Raw genomic sequence first — 19,276 nt, 5'->3', positions numbered from 1 at the left:
AGCAGAAATGTCCTGTTTATATGCATGTACGCCAGCAATGGTTGCATGGCTTTTTTTTTTTTAAGGATGCTGTCAAGATCCACCGTCTCTATCGGTCCACAGAACGGACTTCCTCAGGGCGCTGGATCTAAGTCCCAGTCTGCTTATTCACCAGGGCCCCTGATGGTGGGGATGGACTTGGAGCAGACTAAAACCAGGTCGCGATCCCTGAGTATGTCCAACAATGGTAGAGAGCACCGTCAGAGGAGTGTGGGGTAAGGAGTCTGCTGTGAAGAGGCTGGCAGACCTGGTAACCAGGGACGATCCCTGTGGGATGGATGGATGGATCGTCTGGGTGGCTGGAAGCGTAGTCAGGTGGGCCAGGTCAGCAACGTGCGGGCAGCGAGGTACTGGAGGAGAAGGCAGAGAATGGTCGAGGTCACAAGCCGGGTTCAGTAACTAGCGGACAGCGCGGTACAAGGGGTCAGGCAGAAGGATGGTCAGGCAAGCCAAGGGTTAAGCAGGATACAATCAGCAGGGTCAGGTACAATGCAGAGGTCAGCAACGGAGTAACACAGGATCAGGTATCAGGACAGAGCACAAAAGACCAAACGGCAATTGACATACCTCTAATCCAGTTTAAATAGCCCGTCCTGCGCTGTCATTGGTGCCAGGCGCGTGTCCGCGATCTCAAGTGCGCATGCGCGGCCATCGTGATTGCCCGGGTCCCGCTGCCCGCTGATTCTAATGCATCGGTGTCCTGCGCATGCACCGCCCGGCGTATCGCGGCAGGGACACCAATCCCTGACAGATGCTCTTCTGATGGTGACAATAGTGGTCCATGCCTATGTAATATATGTTGCAATAGACATTGGTAATCTTCATAGGAAGCCCATGTTACATGACAGTAACACAGGAGCCCAATTAGGAGAAAGTAAGAAAAATTTGTCACCCTGAAATACCAAGTATTATTTTTATAAGAGGTGCAAATTTAAAAATGTTGAAAATTACTTTTAAAATTACAGTGTTAGGGCTCATGTACACTGCAGCTGATAAACTCACGTTTAGGAGCTGTTCAGCATTTTTTTCAGCAGCCCCTGAACTCTCCCTAATGTTTTCCTATGTGTCCATGTACACATCACTATTTACAGTCATTTACAGGCATTTGAGTTTACAGTCGTTTTTTTGAATGCAGAAAACTTTTGTTCAGAAGTCAATTTTATCAGTGTTTCAAATGCAAAACACTTGTAAACGTGGCTAAATGCTTGTAAACACAGCAAATCGCATTTATAAGCATTTGCATTTTAATTTTTTTTAACTCTTCCAGTTCCCGATGCTGTCCAGAGCCTTTTTTCATCATGAAAAATGCATGCAATGCGTTTTCAAGGTACTCAGATGGACAAAACACTGAACACAGGATGTTCCTACCAAGGTTATCACACATTGTAATGATCAATTCACACCTCAGACCTCTCCCACCCTTGGAAACAAAAAATATGTTAATGACCATTCACACCTCAAATTCCTCCTGAAGACCCCCTGCCAGATGATCTTAATGACTCCCTCCACCAGACACCTTTCCCACCCTTGGAAACAAAAGAAATGTTAATGAGCAACTCACACCTAAGCTAATCTCAACACATACTACTGTCTCTGCTTCTACTCTCTGTATTTCTCTGAAACAGTCTGAAATAGTTAATAATTTACCACTTTTCAGTGCATTCTGGGAATTTGGGAGGTTCTCCTGTGCTTATCTTTAAAAAATGATTCTAAACACAAACGCACATAAACATGTTATGAAAACGCGGCTAAACAGACGCTTTTAACCTACGATTTCCAGCAGTCAGTTTCCATCGTTCAGAAGTGTCCCGTGTACAAGGGGCCTTAATGTTTAAATTAGATTTTATTGATTGGGTTTATATGCTTTAAGGGGAACCTGTGGAGAGATAAATACATACTCCTGTTATTGGCCTTCTATCAATGCAGGCTGTCCGGCCGCCATTGCAATCTGATGTTTTTAAGACCTTCTAAAGAGCCGGGCATGGAACACATTTGTAGGCAGTATAAATGATCAAATCTACTTGGGTTGGATTCCTGAACTTAGCAAATCCCAATATAATGATGGGGTGAATCTTGTTAGTAAGCTCTCTCCATTTTTAGGTCAAAAAGACAAACCACTGTTTAACCCGTTCTCACTGGTTGTACACATATATGCAGCCTCAGGGAAATGGGTTTTTATCTGTGGGGCAGCATATATGCGGACCTGTGTTTTTGCTGGGAATGCATTGCATAGCATGCTCCCAGAGACCGAGCTGTCACCAAGAGTCCCAGGTCTGTACTAATGTTCGGGAACAAGAAAGCCCAAGAAGATCACCTGATCACCGTGATAATCTCTTATTAACTGTCACAGTAATCACTCACTATACAGCCTGCCCCTGTGTTCTGTTTCTCCTCTTAACCACTTCCTGTCCGGACACTTTTACCCCCTTCCTGTCCAGGGCAATTTTCAGCTTTCAGCGCTATCGCACTTTGAATGACAATTGCGCGGTCATGCAACACTGTACCTATATGAATTTTTTACCATTTTTTTGAGACAGATAAAGTTTTATTTTGATGGTATTTATTCACCGCTATGATTTTTATTTTTTTTGCTATGTAAATGAAAAAGTCAAAAAATTTTGAAAAAAGGTTTTTTTCTTATAACATTTTGCAAATAAATAATATTTCATCAGAAATCTTGGCCAAAATGTATTCCATTATCTTTTTAGTAAAAAAAAAATACGCCAAATAAGTTTATAACCAAAAATTATAACTTTTAAACATTTTTTTTACATTTCTATTTTATTTTTTATATTATTATTTATGTTTTTTTTTTTTTACATACTGTCACCCTAGCAGTACAGTGTCACCATGGTGACACTGTACTACTTGTGGGGGGTGATTTTTTTTTTTTTACAGTGATTGCTTTTACACCCATAAAGGATGTAAAAGCAATCATTTCTCTTTCTCTCTGTCTGCATTCTTGCAGCCATTGAGAAATACTGTGTGAGCTGTGATTGGTCAGAGCTTCTCACATGGTACAAGGCTGTTGTGAATAGCCTTGTACCATGTGACCTCTGTGATCATTCACAGATTTCACAGGTAGTAAGCAATGATGTCACAAGTGACATCTTGCTTACTACTTTGCATTTGATCACTGATTGGCTAATCAGTGATCACATGATCAGGACCTCGTACAGAGGTCCCGTCCGACGACCAGTGGACACAGCGGGCACCGGTCGCGGTGCTGCGCGCTCCCAGGGAGCGCGCACAACTAGAAATAGCAGGTGCCATTTATGAACGGCAACCCGCCCCTGGAGTGCCACCATCCTGCCGTTTAAAACCAGCAGGCGGACGGCAAGAGGTTAAATGGATATAAAGATACATTGTATCTATTTCTCCTTGCTAGAGTAGAAATATGTAAACAAAGCAAGTATGTATTAAAAAAAGTACAAAAACTAACCGCTTGTACTCCAAAGGATTTAACCCCCTTCCTGACCAGACCATTTTTTTGCGATACGGCGCTGCGTTACTTTAACTGACAATTGCGCAGTCATGCAATACTGCACCCAAATGAAATTTATGTGATTTGTTTCCCCACAAATGGAGCTTTCTTTTGGTGGTATTTGATTGCGTCTGTGTTTTTTATTTTTTGCACAATAAACAAAAAAAGACAGACATTTTGAGAAAAAAACAATGTTTTTGACTTTTTACTATTAAACATATCCAGTAAAAAAATTAAAAAAGTCAAATTTCATCATAAATTTAGGCCAAAATGTATTCTGCTCCATGTCTTTGCTAAGAAAAAAATCCCATAACGTGTAAATGTATTGGTTTACGTGAAAGTTTACAAAGTTTAAAATTACATGCTTGGGGGATGCATTGAATTAAATGCATTGAATATGTAAACCCAACATTCCATGTTCCTAGTATGTCCCTGCTGTACAATGTACTTGTATGAAAAAGTTTCTTGTTCTCTTTGTATTGCTTCCTTTGTGTGAAATCCCTGGTGGTCCTACCAGTCTGTCTGCTTTCCTATTAAAGACCACACTAGGCATGAGAACATAGAGTGGTCAGCTCTCTGGCTCTGTTGGGAATGCACCCTGCTCTCTTCAAATGATCAGACTTGTCCCCCCCTATGCACAGTCATTCATTGGGAAGTTCAGTGTGATGCTGTTTCTCCTTCCCTTCACATATGAAGGAATGTGATCACTTATAAAAAAGGGGAACAAAGATATATATATACATTATATACATTATTTTTTTTATATCTATACACAAATGATTTGCCTTTCATTTTACAAGGTGAAGGTTTATATACACCAGGGGCAGACTGACCATTTGGAAACACGGGCACTGCCCGAGGGCCCGGGGTCAGTAGGGGGCCCCATGAGATGCCCCGGGTACCTTTTTGATAGGTTTTTTTGAGTTTGGGCAAGGACACAGGGGCCCCATGATCCCATATTGCCCGGGGGCCCCATGAGTTGTCAGTCCGCCCCTGATATACACTATAAGCTGTGTGGTGTTACAGAACAGTATTATTATACAGGATTTATATCACGCCAACATACACCGGCACTGCATATCTGGCGGCTGAATTAATTTTTTTTTTCATTACAACTAGCTTGTACAGTCCACAGTGTCTCATCATCTCCTGTACTGTGTCCGCAGTCTCTGGTCATCTCCTGTACTATGTCTGCAGTCTCTGGTCATCTCCTGTACTATGTCCGCAGTCTCTGGTCATCTCCTGTACTGTGTCTGCAGTCTCTGGTCATCTCCTGTACTGTGTCTGCAGTCTCTGGTCATCTCCTGTACTGTGTCTGCAGTCTCTGGTCATCTCCTGTACTGTGTCCGCAGTCTCTGGTCATCTCCTGTACTGTGTCCGCAGTCTCTGGTCATCTCCTGTACTGTGTCCGCAGTCTCTGGTCATCTCCTGTACTGTGTCCGCAGTCTCTGGTCATCTCCTGTACTGTTTCCGCAGTCTCTGGTCATCTCCTGTACTGTGTCCGCAGTCTCTGGTCATCTCCTGTACTGTGTCCGCAGTCTCTGGTCATCTCCTGTACTGTGTCCGCAGTCTCTGGTCATCTCCTGTACTGTGTCCGCAGTCTCTGGTCATCTCCTGTACTGTGTCCGCAGTCTCTGGTCATCTCCTGTACTGTGTCCGCAGTCTCTGGTCATCTCTTGTACTGTGTCCGCAGTCTCTGGTCATCTCCTGTACTGTGTCCGCAGTCTCTGGTCATCTCCTGTACTGTGTCCGCAGTCTCTGGTCATCTCCTGTACTATGTCCGCAGTCTCTGGTCATCTCCTGTACTATGTCCGCAGTCTCTGGTCATCTCCTGTACTATGTCCGCAGTCTCTGGTCATCTCCTGTACTATATCCGCAGTCTCTGGCCATCTCCTGTACTACGTCCGCAGTCTCTGGCCATCTCATGTACTACGTCCGCAGTCTCTGTTCATCTCCTGTACTGTGTCCGCAGTCTCTGGTCATCTCCTGTACTGTGTCCGCAGTCTCTGGTCATCTCCTGTACTGTGTCCGCAGTCTCTGGTCTTCTCCTGTACTGTGTCCGCAGTCTCTGGTCATCTCCTGTACTGTGTCTTCAGTCTCTGGTCATCTCCTGTACTATGTCTGTAGTCTCTGGTCATCTCCTGTACTTTGTCCGCAGTCTCTGGTCATCTCCTGTACTATGTCTGTAGTCTCTGGTCATCTCCTGTACTTTGTCCGCAGTCTCTAGTCATCTCCTGTACTATGTCTGTAGTCTCTGGTTATTTCCTGTACTATGTCCGCAGTCTCTGGTCATTTTCTGTACTGTGTCTGCAGTCCATTGGTTCAGAATATTTTTTTTCTTGTTTTCCGCCTCTAAAACCTAGGTGCATCTTATGGTCAGGTGCATCTTATGGAGCGAAAAATACGGTATATGAAACAAATGCCGAATATAACTAAACAAACTCTGAAAACAAAATCCTTCAATGAACGAATGCATCCAAGACGAAACAAAAATTTACGGAGTGCACATGGCTGGTAATTGCTGCCTGAATCTTTTGCTTAGTGCAAGTTTCCATTAATAAGACAGTAATGGGTGACAGTACAATAACCCATGGCAAAGGAGGATAAACAATGTTTTTCTATAGCGAAAAACAAATGAATATTAAGTCTAAAATTTAGCAGAAGTTTATTTCTTTCCTTTTTTTTTTTTTTTTGTACATTAATATTAAAAGCCTAAACAATGTAGTCAGCGGTACATCTCCGTTATAGGAGATGCCAAGTCACTTCATAAATAATAAAGTATTAAACCAGATTTTAATTTGTCTACTAGGCATTCATAGTGCCAGTATTTCTGTCCAGTGACCCCCTAATAATATACTGGCATATTATTGGCTTACACATACATGAAAGACAAAAAAATTACTTAAACATGTCCGTAAGTTAGTTAAACTTTGTCCATACATTTCTTCAATTGCAGCTGGAAGTGTTCTGTGCTTTGCGTGTAAATAAGAGTTTCATTTCTGCACTGGCAAAGTATGATTACAGCTCAGCTGAAACTGCTGTCAAGGCTAGAGAGGAACTTCAATCTAAAAACAAAAATGATTTCTAAGCACTTATGGGCGCTGTCCACTTGTAAAATCTATTTCTTGGTTCTGTCAGTAATGTGGATGGTTTAGCCTAAAATGTGAGATTCAGTTTTTAAGACTTCAATGTTAAGCTTGAAATGTGTCTCAAGTTCACCTGAACCCTGAAGATGTCCAAACCTCTCCAGGTATGTAAAATATGTCACTGCTAAAGCTGCTGGAACCAGGGGCGGACTGACAACTCATGGGGCCCCCGGGCAATAGGGGATCATGGAGCCCCTGTGTCCTTGCCCACATTCAAAGCACACCCAAAAAAAGGCTATAAAAAGGTACCAAGGGCATTTCATGGGGCCCCCTACTTACCCCAGGCTCTCAGGCACTGTCCGAGTGCTCGAATGGTCAGTCCGCCCTTGGCTGGAACATACGTTGATTTTCTATTTTTTCCCTTTTCTTTTTTCATTTCATCAGTAAGTAAAGGTAATTTCATCATCAGTCTTATTTTGAATTTCAGATTTGTTTTTGTTTTTTTTTCCAAAAAAGATTTTTATTAGAAGAAAGCAGGCATAACAATACATATACAGACGTGAATCCAAAATCGGACAGATTACTGTATGTCGACTCCCGTGTCGCAGACGGGTCAAAGCATTACAGGCAATACAAAACATAACGTTGTCAAACATTTAGTCAACATAATATTACAATCCAGGAATTGTACCACAAATAAGAAATGAGCTAGGAGATATATTGTCTTTTGACCGTTGAGCAGAATTTTCAGTCAGGGAAGTGTGAAGTGTGTGATATCGAATATGAACAGCATCTATGGAAACCTTAGATCCGTTTCACGTGTCCAAGAATTGGAAATGTAAGTGTTATGCAGCGTAATACGTCTGTTTGAGGTACAGCATTCTGGTTATGGTATGAAGATAAGAGTAGAACACAGGCGAGAGCTAAAGATCAGGTAGAAAAAGGGTTAGTTAGTAATTAGAGTAACTTGGTGATAATGTAAGTATATAGAAAGAGAGAAAGAAGAAAGAGAGAGAGCTAGAAAAAAAAAAAGGGGTAGGGGGTAGAGAAGGGCTTATGGTATGATAAAACGGGAAAAAGGAGTATATTCTTGCAGGTAGGTGGCTTTCAACATGTGAAACGCGTCACAATAGAAATATCAGCTTATAATTGAATCCATGGTGCGAATCAAGACAGTCAACCGGGTAATATGCGGATACAAGTTCCAAAGGAGCAAGCCTTGGTAAAGGACAAAGGTATATCTAGGCATAGATCGAGAGGTATCGCAGAAAAGAGAACATTCCCCAGTGTCAGAATAGGTCTAGACAATCATTGCTGAATTTCAGATTTGTTGCAAAGATGATGCAAATTTAATATAAATCAACAATACACGCTGTTGTAAATAACAAAAGGATAAAAAGTAGGTTTAATATTTTTAAAGATGTATGTAGGTAGGTGCAGTCTGCTTCCTCCACTGTAAGTGAAGCTTAACCAGAGTGGAAGCACAGCCAGAGGGATGCCTATTTGTCCTATTTGAACACCATTCAAGGTCCTTTCCAAAATCCGAAAACATGAGTCTTGTGAGCTTCTATGCTGATGTGCTCTTGTTTTAAAACCTCCAAGCATCCCCCACCTTCAAATACTCACTGAACATTAAAGTGGAGCTCCACCCAAAAGTGGAAGTTCCACTTTCAGGACTGCTCCCCTGCTCCCCATTAAGGATTGGCACTTTTGGGGGGTGGGTACCCGAATTTGACAGGTTCCCGCTCCCACTTCCGGTTCGATCGCCTAGGTGATCGGAAACAGAAGGTGTCCTCCCTCCCTCCCTTCCTGTAGTCTTTTGGGACACGTGACAGGTCCCAGAAGACTACAGGACCATTCATGAAGTGCAGCGCTACTCGCGCATGTGCAGTGGGTACCTGGCTGTGAAGCCGCAAGCAGTCACAGCCGGGTGCCCACACTGAAGATGCCGGCCTCCTGGAATACAGGACGGCCGGTGAAACGAGCTGAGGGGGACACACCACGGGACAGAGGGACAAGTAAGTGGCTGTTTTTTGTAGCTGCTGACCTTTATTTTTTGTATTTCAATGTTTTTTATTAATTAATAACAATTAACACAGGAGCAACAAATCACGCCCACGCAGGGGCTATCAATTGCACATAAAAGAAGTAGAAAATTAAAGAAATCAGTGCTCTAACACCAACAGGGCAAAAGATCGCCCACGCAGGGGCTCTCAATGGCACTTAAATAACAAAACATAAATATAACACTGATAATAACTCAGACTAAAGGCAGCTATCCACTGCCACACCAAAAGCAAACAGAAAAAAAAGGGGGGGGGGGGGAAGGAAGGAGAAGTACGAAAGAAAAAAGATAACCAAACCAAGAGCAGGGATCCAAGAACGCCAAAGCCGAACAACATCACATCCCCAGACTAGCCGGGGGGAGCGTGGGAAAGGTATATTGCAACCACGGCTCCCATATTTTCAAGAATTTACATTGGGAGTCATTGCAGATACTCGACATCTGTTCATTGAGCATCATAGTGGTCATACGGTCCCGCACCCCCTGAAGAGGGACAAACAGGCGACCTTTATTTTTTGACAGGGTGAGTGGAACTCCGCTTTCATGAACCAAGGTGTAGCGATATTAATCCTCAAGTGTAAAATCCTTCACTTGCTATCAAACCAATATTCCATTGATCATATATAGATAAAAGCATATTAAAATGAATATAAATAAAATTACAAATATTTGTGAGTGGTCAATCAAACCAGCATTGAATGAAAAAAAATCAAATAAACACATAAACATCTCTATCAAAGAAATATTCCCCGTGTCTTCAACAGTGTTTCCTAATGTGTATGCATCAACTTGATTTGCAGATATGTGATCCATCAATCAGAAAAATAAAACTAATAAAATCATAGAGGTCTCTATAAGGCTAGGTTCACACCTATGCAGGTTTCATTTGAGCTGTTTCTGCATTGAGTTTTGCATTTTTGCACTTGTGTTTATACCATGTTTTTGATGCGTTTTGTGTTTTGCAGTTTCCATTTTTTTTTAAATCTGTTCATGGGCAGATTTAAAACACACAACGCATCAAAACAGGTAAAAAACACAGCAAAAACGCAATACATGCTTTTCTGCAGTGTTTCCATTGAAGTCTATAGAACCAAAAATGCAACTTTTTGCATTAAAAAAAGTCCCTGACCCTTTCCAAAAAACGCACTGGATGAAAGCTCACAGGTATGAACAAGTCCCATAGGAAATCATGTTAAATGAACTGTACTGTGTTTCTGCAAAATGCTGCAGAAAACGCTTAGGTGTGAACCTAGGGTTAGCCCCAGGTTAACACTGTATCTGACTTTGAAATCGTGCAACTTCACTTGACGTCGCACGATTTCAAAGTGGGATGGCAGTGCGATTTCAGATGCAAGTTGATAGACATCTCTGATCTTCATGCACAGATGTCTATGCAAGTCGCAATCCGAATCAGGAAATGCAGTGCAGGAAGTCAGAATTGCACTGATTAGAACAGTTCCATGGCCAATCATTGGATGCAATTTTTCATGTGATTTAAAGGGTCAAATCGCATGACAATTTGCATCAGTGTGAACCAGGGCTTTAAGAACTGTTAATCGTCTCTTCAATAGTTCCTTCTATAATTAAAGAATAAATGGTGAGCGCAAGACAAAATGGAAAAAAGTAAAGCAGCTGGCACAACATGGCAAACCCTCTGTCTCCACCAAAACATTATAATATCAATGTGCATTGCTAATAAAACTGTGTGTTATAATCAATGATGACCAGTGTGATAGTAAAAGAGAAAGAAAACATCATAAAAAAGAAAGAGAGAATAGTGAATACTCCAATGAAGAAACAAAATGGATGTTATAACAAATGAAAATATATAAGTCCTCTAAATATCATAGTAGTCACAAAAATAGTGATGTGATCAAATCAACAAAATGTAGTGACTTCTGTGACTTCCACACTGCACCTCCACCATAACGCACTCACCAGAATTAAGTAGCAAGCAAGCCCAGAGCAGAATGACACTAAGGGGTGTTCCTGCTTGTTCCTCCTCCCGGGGACCCAGTTGAAGGTGGGATCTCTCCAGAAGCCAGTGATGCACCAAATGAACAATCAAAAGTAGAGTAGCCAAGTCCCCATCTCCAGCCCATGGTGAACCAAGGAAAGGGATTCCTCCTACAGGGCATGCTCATGGACTGAGAAAAGATGGCCACCGGACCATCATGTGCACGCGGCGGCGGGGCCTCAGCATGCAGGCTCCTCCCTGATGCGTTTCGTGCGCATGCACGCTCTCAAAGGGATCTCAGAGTTCCTTCTATGCTTCTTGCACCCGGAAATGCTGTGCATGCATCCACTTTATACACCACAGTGCTGCCCTTCACTGGATGTACACTGAAAATATGGCCTAAGCATTCTGTATTTCGGAGGAGGATACCGTAACATTTAAAATCTCAGATTTATCCAAACAAATCTTCAAATTGGAGATCCCACTATATCAAGTCCCTCAATATAACTGGCAGAGTGAACTTTTGGATTTGAAAAAAAATATTTCATCCACATAGGCTGCTGTCTTGTATTCCTTATGCACTCCTACTGTCCCCTACAGTATAACTCAGTATTTAGATCAACTGTATCCAAAAACGGTTTAAGTGATAGGGCAAACATCATGGGTAAAAGTGGACACCCCTGTCTTTTCCCATTTTTCAGGTTGATCAACAATGGCAAAGTGTTGTTAGCCTGCACCTGGGCTGTTGGTGCTCAAATGTTGAAGGTTACTAAGATATCTCCCTCCCCCTCCATCCTACGCTCCCTCACCCACATCTTCAATCTCTCCCTCTCCTTTCCCCTCCCGGCACACATCACCCCCATACTTAAAAAGCCCTTCCTAGACCCCAATGACCCGAACAACCTCAGACCCATCATTCTGGACTCCAACCTATCCTTCCAGCCCCAAGTCCAATCTTTAACAAACTCATGCAGACTCCACCTCCGCAACATCGCCAAAATCCGCACGTTCCTAACCCCAGAAACCACTAAACAGTTCATCCACTCCCTCATCGTATCACGACTCGACTACTGCAACTCCCTCCTCACTGACCTGCCTCGCCGCTGGCTATCCCCGCTTCAGTCGATCCTGAATACGGCTGCCAGACTCATTCATCTTTCCAACTGCTCCGTTTCCGCCAACCCCCTCTGCCAATCTCTCCACTGGCTTCCGATTGCGCAATGGATCAAATTCAATATCCTAACACTGACGTACAAAGCTGTCCACCATACTGCCCCGAACTACATCACTGACCTAATATCCAAGTACCACCCAACACGCACACTCCGCTCCTCACAAAACCTCCTTCTCTCTAGTTCCCTGGTCTCCTCCTCCCATGCCCGCCTCCAGGACTTCTCCAGGGTGTCACCCATCCTCTGGAACTCCCTACCCCAATCCATCAGACTATCACCTACTCTCCTCTCCTTTAGGCACCCCCTGAAAACCCATCTCTTCAGGGAAGCCTACCCTACCCCCTGCTAACTTGCCGACCTCCTCCACTCTTCCTACCACTTCATCCCCCACAGCTATCTCCTCCTGTACCACCATCCCCTCCCTCCTAGATTGTAAGCTCAAAAGAGCAGGGCCCTCAATCCCCTCATGTTTTGCATTGTATTGTTATTGTTGTGTCACATGTTCTGTCCCCCTCTGTAATGTACAGCGCTGAGCGAACTATTGGCGCTTTATAAATACTGTATAATAATAATAATAATAATATTTCAGTCCACCCTATCAAATGCTTTTGTGGTATCAGTTGACCTGAGAAGAACTGGTTTTCATCCGCTTTTTGCCCTTTGTATCAAAAACATAGTTCTTAAAACATCTCTAACCTCCCTCCCTAGGATAAAACCTACTGTTCTGTTAGAAATCCAATGCAGTACGTGTGGTTTAAGTCCCATTGCTAATACTTTAGTGTATAGCTTTGTTTCTACATTTAACAGAGATATCAGCCCGATGCTTGTATAAAGTGAAGGATCCTTAGGGAGCCATGTAATATACAGTATGCCAACAAAGATCTCTGCTCCTTTCTCAATGGTATTTATGTAAGATCTAAAATGTGCTACCAGTTTACCCTGAAAGCCCATCAGGTCCATGATTTTTATCTGCGCTAGTATTTTTAATTGCTGTTTCTAATTCCTCCTAAGATACTTTAGACTCTAATAAATCAAGGCCTTCCTGTGATACTGAGGGTAATCACACTGCTTTAAAATAGTCTTGAAATTTAAACATTTGTTGTGGTTTCCTTTCAGGGTTTTTTTGTGGCTCTAACACAATATAATTGTCGATAAAAGTCACTAAATATTCTAGGTATGTCTTTAGTGAAGTACGTCAAGGAGCCATTTCTGTGCTAGACTTTTTTTTTTTTATACGTCTGTTTTCCTGCCTGTAAAACTCTTGCTAACAGTTTCCCAGGTTTATTACCCAGCTCTTTATATTGTCAGGCTACCATGTTGAATGCACTTTTAGTTTCCTGATACAAAACTGCTTTCAGGATTTCTAATGTGAAAATGAGCTCTACATAAGTTTGTCTATCTGTTGTTACTGTAAGTGTTTATTCCAATGTATAATGATCTTGTAATAGGACCTGGATTTGAGCCATATGTTCTAATTTCCTTTTAATCCCTAAAGATATACAGTATATGTTTCTCTCTAATACAGGCATTATGGGCCTCCCAATACAATGCTGGGTATTGTATTGGGAGGCACAAAAAAAACCTGAAAGAAATCCACAACAAATATTTAAAATTCAAGACTACTTAAAAGCAGTGTGATTACCCTCAGTATCAAAGGAAGGCCTTGATTTATTAGAGTCTAAAGTACCTTAGGAGGAATTAGAAACAGCAATTAAAAATACTAGCGCAGATAAAAATCATGGACCTGATGGGCTTTCAGGGTAAACTGGTAGCACATTTTAGGTCTTACATATCAATTCCTATATTTAAATATAATAGAGATATATAAAGACACAATTGTTCTCAAACGTTTGCATACCCTGGCAGAAATTGTGACATGTTAGCATTGATACTGAAAATATGACTGATCATGCCCAAAAACGATCTTTTATTTAACCTCTTCTTGAGCGTGCTATAGTGTAATGAAGGCTACAGCGCGGTCGTCCAGTTCTTGGAGGGCGTCATATGACTCCTCCCAGAAGGTGTGCCCAGCGGCATGCACCTAGGGCTGTCTCTGATCGCTGTGTCCTTTGGCCACAGCTGATCACATGACACAGTAAAGGGCCAATCGAAGCAGCCTTTTACAGCGTGATCAGCTGTGTCCAACCACAGCTGATCACCATGTAAATACACTTGCCGGTTTTCGGCAGTACTTTCCTCACACTGTCACTGCTAATAACCAGCAACTGTGGAAGGATTCATCTACACTAATAATCAGGGCACTGGTTATCAGTGCAGCCCCAAAAGTGCCCATCAGTGCCCTACAGTGCTGCCCATCAGTGCCCATCAGTGCTGCCCATCACTGCCAAGCAGTGCTGCCAATGCATACACCCCTTATAAACAATATATGCTCACCTCCAGACAAGACCCTGGTGGATAGTCCAGGATCACATGCGCTTGTGCCCCCTTCATGGGCTGCAAACAGGATGGATCCAGATTCAGAGGTGAGTGGGGGGAGGGAGTGCTAAGACGCATCTACCCTGTGTGTGTTTTGGGATGGACCATCAGCAATGGGGGTTAGTAGAAGGTCCATGTGGAGGTGGTGTCCTAGTCCATCTGTAGTGGGGGGCTTGTAGTTGTATGGACTTGCCCGAGGAGGCAGCCGGCTGTAAGAGCTTGTAGATACTCCTAATGCAGGTAGAGAAGAGAGACGGCAGAGCCACTCTGTAGACGGTTTAAATCAGGCAGATTTAATGGTAAAATTGCACTCACATAGATAGGTAACAGGTAGACATGTCAAGTGATGGAGGTCCAATGGGAGCATCAGGTCTTTTGGCTGTGCTCTGGGTGTTTTCCCGCCTCTCCGGTGGTGTCCAGGGCTCGGGGAGTAGCAGAGGCTCACAGGGATGAATTCACCGCATGGACCGGGTTTCCAAGATGGTGCGCCTTCGGAGAATGCTCACTATTTTGTCAGGCCCTCCTCTGGAGGGTAAATGGTTAATCAGTAGAGTTTCCATCTAAAAATGCAATACAAATAACATTACATCACTTCTGAAATTTTATTCTGTCGTACAAGTATTCTCGTAACTTTAGTAGCCTCTTCACTTCCAATATGAGACTAGCATTTAAAAAAAAATGGACTATCTTTCGTCCGATATTCTCATTGTGCATATGGGACTTAAGGGGTAATCACATAGTGGCTGCATTGATTGATAATTAAGTTTGGGTCATAAACAATTGTGCCTTTTACTATAAAAAAGAGTCAAAGCTTTTGTGGTATTAGAGTCACCAACCCCTGCCAGCGTATTAAGGAAAATGTCCATGTATGGGTGACCATTCTTGGTATGCCAGAAACAAAATAATGCCGCTCTCCAAGCAAATTTAGCTGAAAATATTCAGAGCTTTTAATTATTTTGTAATGATAGTGGCCTGCATACATAGCAGTGTTACATATTTCAACTGCTTAAATCCCTGGAGCATTTCCAACCATAAACAATACTTGCAGTTATCATGACGAGGCAGGATTTAACAAGCTAGATTAGAGGCATGCTTCCTATATGTGTTAACAGTTTGCTCCTGGGAGTTTTATCTCACCGAGCTTGACAAATGTCCACTAAGGGATTAAAACACCTTCATAAATCCCCAACATCAATTTATTTGTTGTGATGCCTTGCTGAGTAATTTCTTTGACTCTTGTTATTTTTGTATGCACGAGCCTGAAATCCAGCTTAACTGTCGTGTAACCAGTACACAAAGGCATACAGTTACCTGTGCTATATCATATACTATGTAACCCCTGAAGAATATGTCAGTTTATGTTAGCAGCCAAAAGCATTATTTAAAATGAATAAGGACAGTTCTCTGGGGCTTTTTGTCAATATATAGTTTTGTGTTCTATGCCAACAGCAATTCAATGACAAAAATGCCCATTTTCTGGCTTAATAGTGTTTGTTAAAAAATAGAAAGTGGGAGGGGGAGGGTTCACTTCCCTGGGGAGCATGTGCCAATGCAAAAAAAAATATATATACTGTATATATATTTTCGGCCAATAATTTTTAAATGCAATAAAAATGCTGAAGTGCTACAGCAGTACATAGGGAAAAAAAGTGTTTTAAATTGCAGGAAAATTGCATTTCATTTCTGGATTCTTTTGTTTGTATTGATATGACACAAAAAAGGGGAGAAACAAAAAGCCAAATATGACGCATTCCAAGCAAAACCCCAAATACCAGAAAATTACATTTCATTGTTTTTCTTTCTTTTTTTTTTTTTTTAAACAGAACATGGACCCTACAATGGTCTCCTGTGTATTTTAGAAGACCAGGGTGTTGTTATGTTTTTTTTCTTTTTAACCAATGAAATATCTTTTGCCAGAAGTATAAACTGTATAGTTTTTTCTATGTAATTGTCACTTGAATTGTCAATTGAGACAAATCCTACAGCAAGAATGAAAATAAAAATGCATAGAGTCTCTCACAAAAGTCATATCAGATCCTTTTGATCCTTCCACTGTGCTTGACGAGGATGGTGGATGTACATCATGAAAATTTTTTTCTATTTAAATGATTTGACAAACATGATTTTTTTTCCAATGTTCATATTTTATATAAATTAATATGGATACTATGTACCCCATACTCATTCACACTGGGACAACATCTGGATGCCTTCTTTTTGTTGAAGGGGGCTTTCGAGATTCCTATAAGCCCCACTGCCTGCGATCTCCCATAAACCACCAGGTTAGGGTTGTGGGAAGAGGTCCTTGTCCTTATCAACAAGGGTCAAAGTGGTCCCCCTGGCAAGGTACCCCCCCTCATGTTGTGGGCATGTGTCCTGGTATGGTTCAGTAAGGATGCACACTCGTCTTCCCCTTTGCTGGTTAGCCAGGCTGCATGCTTAGATTAGGGATTTGGTATGGACTTTTGGACTTTTGAACTTTTAGGGGGACCTCAAGCTTTTTTTTTTTTGCGTGACATTCTCCTTATTTGGACTTTTTTTTTAATGGAGTCTTCCTCAAAATGCAAAGAAGACCTAAAAGGCCTGGTATGAATTGAAGGGAACCCCCTGCCATTTTTTAAACTATTCATGACCATGTAAGTGAATGAGGCTGGTGATTGTTGCTAAGGACTCGGCAGTACCTGCATCTAGTGACTATTGACAGTTTTCATGCATAATAGTGGAAGTAATGCTATTACATTTACCTATTATGCATGACATTCGGCTCTCGTTGAATGGATAAATGTTCTTGTGTTCATCCAAAAGCCTGAGCAGCCAAATGTCAGCCCGAACTTGGGTTAAGACCGAACATTGAGCTCATCCATAATGTTGCTCTGAAGTCTTTTTGGATCACTGTTTCAGAACAAGTATATAGATTAGAATTTTTGACTTTCTTCTATCACTTTGTACTTTTTTTTTTCTCTGTCCCTGTATCATAGAGGACTATGGAGCGCTGAGACCAGCCTAAAGACTAAAGAAAAGAAAGTTAAACAAAACATATGTTACTTGCCTAGCTAGGTTGTTGCATTGGCTCCAATATGTTCTGTCACTGACCCAACACAAACGTAGATAAAAAGTATTCTTACTGTTTATCTTGCCAGACACAGCCAAGAAACAATAATTTTTAAGAAGGAAAAAATAAACTCAATGGTGCAAAACTGTCAAGGTCCTACCTTTCCTCAGACCTTGTGCTGCTCCATGTGCTGGCATCCATCTTAGGTGTCTGCAAAGCATTGTGGGATCCTTTATGCTTTCAGCCCTCTATGGCTCCTCCCCCAGGAGGTGGCGGCTTATCACATATAAGTCTGCTGTTTGTGGCTGTCCATTGCATTCGTGTCCTGTCTGTTGCACAACAGCAAGCTCCTGTTTAGCTACTCATTGCTTTCCTGGATACCGACTCGGCTTTGGCTAAGACTCCTCCTTGCTTCTGACCCTGGCTCTGGGGACCATTCTTCCTGGCTCCTGATCCCGGCTCTGGTGATGATTCTTCCTGGCTCCTGATCCCGGCTCTGGCGATGATTCTTCCTGGCTCCTGATCCCGGCTCTGGCGACGATTCTTCGTGGCTCTTGACCCTGGCTTTGGCTACGATTTCCGCTGTTGGACTTGCATAGACTCTTGTCTTATTTTTATATTAATAAACCTACCTTTAATTGCACCTCCTTGTGTGTCTGGCTAGTCGCTCCCTGACAAAAACAGAGTGATAACCTCCTAAAAATGTATAAGTCCAGTTGGGGAGAAGACCATATGTATTATGGCTGAAGCTCTTCCAGCAGAGTATTGGATGGTCTCTGTGCACTATAATGAACAAAAAAACAAGCCGCCTACATCTCACAAACGTCATCATGTCCAATGACCAATGTCGCTTCTGGTTCCGGCTCCGATGCTGGCTTGTGTTTGAGCACGGTCACAACTTTCACTGGGGGACACTGCTTGTACACAGCTTCCTGGTTCCTATCTGCCAGCATCTCGGCTGGTCTCCATCGAACCCTGCCAGTTACTTAAATGATGACCATCCTGTCTTTTTACTACTCTTGTGAGTGTATTTTAATCTTTTTAAATGAATAATACATTGATATATTGAGGTGGTGGTTCTGTTTTTTTTGTTCATTTTTAAGAAGGAGGTCAGTGAAAGAAAAACCCATATTTCTCTCATGATAGGTATACTGTAAAGGGATGCAGTGCTTTCAATACAATTCAACACTGTAATAATAATTATGCTTTGTGGAACATACAAAGATTAACTGTAGAAATACTTTCCTAAACAAATTGGTGCTCAGAATTTTTACTAATTGCTGGTCACTAGAGATTAGCTTTGAGTTTGGGTTTTGGCACGAGTTTGACTCGAACCCAACCTGCTTGCATTTCATCAAAATGGTGAACAGAATGGCCAGACTTGGCCTGTTTACCTGCCCATCCACCAAAACCTGTCACTTGTGCAGCTGGAAGTAATTAATCAGTGACCACTACTGGCCTCGTTATGTCATTGACCATAGAATGTCATCACCATATTCGGTCAATGTAGTTACCTGGGTTTCTCAGCCCATTTTGTTGAAATTTTGCAGCCTTATTTGGGGGCTCTCATTTGCGATGGAAGTAGCAGCAGAATACGATCATCATGGTGTAGGTAATCCTGTCAGAGGGCTCTCAGGGCATTGCTAATCTTAACTGATCTGTAATTTACATAATTGGATGACTTAATGATGACTGATTTCCAAATCTATATATTTTTAATGACTTTTTGTTGTGTCTGTATTTTTATTTAGTGTTTCCATTATTTTTTATATGACAGAGTATTAAGGGGTCCTTACTTTAAAGGAAAATATAACACATCTGTGTTAAATGTAAAAAAAAAAACCCCTTAAGCTGCTTGCCAATACCAGTGCTAATATGAAAAACTCCTAAATAAAGGAAAATCAGATAAGGCAGCTCTTTAAAATAAATGGCTGAATTTCTAATATATCTAATATACATATATACTAAACTATAAACGAATAACT

The sequence above is a fragment of the Staurois parvus genome, unplaced genomic scaffold (assembly GCF_062004578.1).
Source record: "Staurois parvus isolate SC_StPar_1 unplaced genomic scaffold, SC_StPar_1.0 ptg001066l, whole genome shotgun sequence".
Lineage (NCBI taxonomy): Eukaryota > Metazoa > Chordata > Amphibia > Anura > Ranidae > Staurois > Staurois parvus.
Note: the sequence above shows the minus strand (reverse complement) of the source record.